Source organism: Carassius carassius, chromosome 45, assembly GCF_963082965.1.
Source record: "Carassius carassius chromosome 45, fCarCar2.1, whole genome shotgun sequence".
Taxonomy (NCBI): Eukaryota; Metazoa; Chordata; class Actinopteri; order Cypriniformes; family Cyprinidae; genus Carassius; species Carassius carassius.
Window position 1 is genome coordinate 20,620,634 of NC_081799.1, and position 5,736 is coordinate 20,626,369.

The following is a 5,736-nucleotide window of genomic DNA, read 5'->3' on the forward strand; positions in this document are numbered from 1 at the left end:
CAGTCAAATACAGAGTCGAGGACATCCAAAGCTGATATAATCTCTCCGCGATACCATTAGTGATATTTCATAAACCCTCCAAACACAAATGAGTTCTGCTGTGGCTTTAATCCATCATCTTGGCTTTTAAAGGTTGGCCCGACCACGACGGATCCATCTTGAAACTAAATGGACTTCAAAGGATGATCTTACTCGAGGTACAGAGCCTCGTGTTTGCACTGGATTAAATTACAGTCCTTGTTGCTTCCGGCTTTGTCATCTTAATCGAAAGTCTAGTCACACACTTGGTAAGTGCAGCTATTTGGAAAAGCCTCCATCAGCACATTCTTCAGTAGGCCGCGCTGTGTGTGTGGGAGCCCTGAGTGTTGGAGCTGAATTTGCCTATCTGTTGTGACCAGCGCTGAGTAAATTACTTCTGCAGCCACTTTCAGGATGCATCTATTGATTCTGCACACGGCCAGAAGAGATGGCAGCTTAATGCTTCAATTTACCCCAATCCACATTGCACACAACTTCTTAGCTCGCGCCTTGAACTCTATCGCCGCTGCCCACGTGAGGTTGCGGACATTGGCGCGCGCGCCGAGGAGCAACTGCCTATGGGTCTATACGCGCGCTCGCGATGACAAAGTTTACAGCAGACGCTGGGATGTTTATGTAAATTAAGATACAAGTATGCACATTTATATCCCTCCAAACGCTCTGAAACTGATGATCACAGCATGCGGCGAGCCTCGGAAATATGACATATGAAACCCTAAATAAACGTCGTCATTCCTCATCCTGCGCTCTGCGAAACCTGCAGGAAAATGATTCGAGCCTCTGAATATATGATGAAACATCTACACAAACCCGAGCTTCATCCGGCCGCTTATGTGCACTCCATCCTCCCGAACGACACGGCGCATCTGGGTGCTTTACCGTTCTGAAAATTCATAACAGAAACAATCTTGAGAGGAACAGGAGAAATACTCGTGAAAGTATGTGATTTATTGTCTTTCTGCTCCAAGGTTATTATGGTACTAAGACGCTTTACACTTAAGACCAAATATGTTATCATTAGCCTAGCTAAGAAAGCTATTATGAAATAACAATCCTCACTTTTACAGCGCTTATTTGAAAGTTAATTTCTATGATAATAGGTTTGAAGTTTAAAATTAACATGCAAGTTTTTGAATATACAGTTTCTGATATGTTTTAGTATATGGCATAGGCAGATGGAACAGTTTGTGGGGCTGCTGATGAAAACTACAACTATTCTTATGCTACAGTAAATAAAAACATAATAAATCATTAAAAAAAAAAAAAAGTACTAATGAAATAAGAACCGTTTATGCCCCATTAAAACTTACTCATTTGAAAAGTGAAATTTGCAAAGCGATAATAATTAACCCCGGTTTTTGACTGATTATTTTTCTTTAGAACATCTTGAAGATTAAGTAGAAAACTTTTGTGCATGTGAGAGTGTAATGAAGCAGTGAAGTGTCATTTAGAATCAACCTGCTGCTCAACAACAGCACAAAGCAATTAGAAGCACAACGCAAAATATTAAAAAACGAATAGATTCAAAATTGCTCATGGAATTGTGTTGTTGTTTTTGTTTTTTCCACTGCTGCACATTCGGCAAGAGGAAGTCACAAAATGGATAGAAATCACTATGCAACCTTTATATAAGATGAGTTCAGGAACAGAGCATCTCATGACAGCAGAATAAGGTGATTTCTTCAAGATCATCTCTCCGTTAAACTGCTCTGAACGAGGTTAAGGGACCTCTGAGCTGCTGGTGGTGTCGGAGCTGTCAAACGAGAATGCTTGACTTTCCTGCTTAACCTTTTAGAGAGCAGGCCAAACAGAAACATTGTGGAGCACTCGGAAATCAGGGGGAAAAAGAGACGGATCAGGTGACAGAGGAACTCAGCTCAGTTCATTCATCATTTCCTTTCAAAGAAAACTCAAGGATGAACAAATAAGTGGGGCTTTTCTGAAGATTCACAGACAGTTACAAAAATTGCCTACAACTATCACTACATACAAGGTATAGTCTTTTTATGTCAAACAAAGAGTGTTTTATGGAAAAAGTGAATGGATATGTTCTGTTATGCTGTATATACTATGCACAGTACGCACTTTTTCTGGATGCTTGAAATACCTGGATGACTGTGAAATACGGTGTCCCACAATCAGGATTTACAATATCTGAAAAGTATCATTTTCACTCCTGGGAAAGCCATGGAAATTTATGAAATGTTAAAAGGTCGCAGAGAAAATATGGGAAATATCTGTGGTCAATGTGTTTTGTTTTTTTCTAGTTATGCTTGCAGTGTTCTGCTAGAAATGACTTTTTGTGAGTGCGATCTATCAAATCATTAAAACACAAAAAAATGTAAAGATAAAACAAAACAAAAAAAAGGTTCTATTTCGGGGCCGTGTGCATTGCCCTGTCATATGCAGAGTGCTTGCGCTTGTCGGGTTCTTTTGGGACCTGTCGAATGTCCTAGATGTCCTTAGATGTCCTATCTAATGTCCTCTCTAACAGATGACTATAGAAAAAAAATAATATTATTAAAAGAAAAAAAACTATTACAAAAATGTCCATGACTTTTCAATGACCTTTTAAGGTTTTATTCATTTCCATGTCTTTTCCCATATCTAATAAAAAGGCAAAATGTCAGTATATTAAAAAAGTGTGGTGCAGTGCATATGACTTTTTTTATTATTTAAATACAAAATAGAATGCAAATAACAATATGATCATGGTACGCTGCTCATATTCATCTTGATGTAATACAAACTGAAATTAAATTAAATATAAAAACAAATGTACTCTAAGCTAATTGCTAAGACAACATTACTTTGTTCTATTTAAAGTATTAAAATTGAAATGTAATAAACATTTAAATTTAGGAAAAACAACTTTTACTTAACACAGAATTACTAAAACTATTTATATTTACAAATACTATAATCGTATATAAAATGATAAATCAATTAAATCACTAGTCATGTGATGACACTGTACTGCTTTGTTTATCATGCTGGCTTTTCAGTGATTGGCTTCCTGTTCGTTATCTTCGAAAAAACAAAATGTATTTTGCATTTTTTATCTACTCTTGTGTGCTGTATTGGGCCTATTTTGGAAACACGTAACATGGGCTATTGATTTTACCCCTATTCAAGGGGGACATTTAGGATGATGGACAGGATCAGTATTGCTTAATTATTTGCCCTTGTGTAATTAATATCATATGCAGTTGAGCTGGTCGATGGCAAACTAACTTCTGACATTTAGTCTCTGAGGTCTCCAAAGGATCCTGACAAGTCAATATGCATGTCAATTTTTCTTTTTTAGCTCCTATTGTTCTCTCTGTTGACCTGAAGAATCACAAATATCCCCCATCCAGCCTTTTTCCACCGCTAAAATTACTCATAAACGAATCATTCGTTCCGGCTGAAAGAGGATTGATCATTATTCACAGATAATGACCATAATAGTCTACACACAGATGTTTTTGTAAAACTTCAGTTTTAATTGGCTCGCTCTGCTTTAGAATTTGATTGCTTTTTTGTCTGTCCTTTCTGTAACGTCTTTTGGGGAATCGGGAACAGGTTTCATTTCTGTTCGGGAAACAAACACCTTTGCATGAACTGCTCTGTTGATGATCAATAAAACGTCTCTCAATCTCAGACCTGCATTGTTGATGCTGGTATAATGATTTATTTAAAGATGGATGTTTAAGCTTATCCACTCTTTCAGATGTGGTGAATTGATCTTGAAAAATTAAAGAGTGTTCTTTAAATGAATCGTCTTTTTGCAGAGCATAAATCTTTTAAACCTTTATTTGACTCTATAATTCATATTATGAGATTTAAACTCAAGTGTTCTCTCCCTCAGGACAAACCTAATACTAGCATACGAGTCAAATAGGTGCAGTATGAAATTATTATTAAATAGCACCACAGAATGTCAACAGAGAGGAAAAAAACACAACAAAATCAAACTTTACCGAGCTCAAGCAGCCAAACACCCACTTCCCCCGATGGACAGCTTGATCACGCGTGATGAAAACCGATGAGCTGCAAATCCCCGTCTCCATCTCCTGATGAGGTCTGACATACCTCACGGCATGATACCTGCTCGCTAACCAAACGCTGACAATTACCATCTGTAATTAATTGTCATTTGTATTATGCACATGAGGACGGTCCAATAATTGTTCATGATTGCACAATCACAGACTAATTAGGTTGACTTTATCAGCATTTAAAAATGAAGAGACGGAGAGAGAGAATAAGTGGGTGTTTTTTCTTCACCTTCTGGAAGTTTTTGGACTCAAAATAACAACTTAGCAGCAGTTTAGCCAACTAGATTTTAATATTTTTGCATGCCAACACATTGCTATTGTGATTTAGCACGTTGCTAAGGTGTTGTGAAGTCTCTATGATATTAATGTAAGTTATTGCACAGGTTGCTGGGGTGTTCTGAGCCAGGCTGCCAAAAGTAACGAAAATTGCATATGCATTCATAGTTCTCAAATTACACGTGTACCCCTAAGTGTCGCTTTTGCTCACAGAAGCAGACATTTTTTTATGTGGCCACATATAAATAAATAAATAACACACAAACACACACACACACTGATATTGAACATACTTGTTTCTCTGAAAAGTTTAATTTGAACACTTATTCTGATTTTAAATGTGTGTTCCATGTTGGAATGCCTGTTTTTGTTTTTGGTATGTGTCGGAATCACTTTGTCAATTTACCCAATAGTATTTCATCACCCTGGGTTGCCAGATGCCAGAAACACAGCATGCTGCATCCATGGAAGACAGCATATAAACTGGGTGAGAGATCGTAGATTCTACCTGACCTAAAAAGCCATCCAGAGCCATATTTAAATGTGGATAAATCAACTCATCAACTTACAGTGTAAGGTTCAAATTCATATCGCTAGGTTCATTTATAGGGAAAAGCAATCTCATTTTCTTTTGAAAAGTCATGTGATCTAAGTGAACTCTGTTACATCATACTGTTTCGAACCTTAGCTTGTTATGCAAGCTAAATGATGTAGATGGAACCCATCCGAAGGGTGTAAGTGATCTCAGTTTTCTAATGTAAGTTCATATTTAATTAATGTAAAAAGGGATTCATTGACGTAAAAATAATATTTCATTGCTTCTAATTGACCTATTTACTACAGTGGCCCGTAGTGCACAACACAATGAAATTGCCACAATATAACGCATAGGACTAATTTCATTGTGTTGTGCTAATTTTGTTGTGTTGCAACTTATTTCTGTGGGTTTGTGATCATTTCGCTGTGTTGTGCCTTGTTTCTGTTGCGTTGTGGATATTTTGTTGTGGAGATTTCATTAACATAAAACAAATCACTACACATTAATAAAAGAATACTAATTTGACAGAAACATTAATACTGAGCTGTATTTAATTATTTGAGAAAATATTTGTGTAATATAGACTTTCTGTTCTTGTTGCATTGTTTGGACCAGTATGTTTTGGTAGCCTGCAGAGTTTTGAGCAGTTTGAAACAGAGAATCATTTGGTGAATCAGAGTTTCGAAAAGCTTAGTTTCTCCATCATTAGTAATCAGCTTCACCACTTTCATCAGAAGTTACGGTAACACTTTCTATGAAGCCCGAATTTTATAAGGGTATTCTTAAGGCATTATAATGAATGCATAATGCATTATAAAAAACCTTACAATATGTAATATCAAA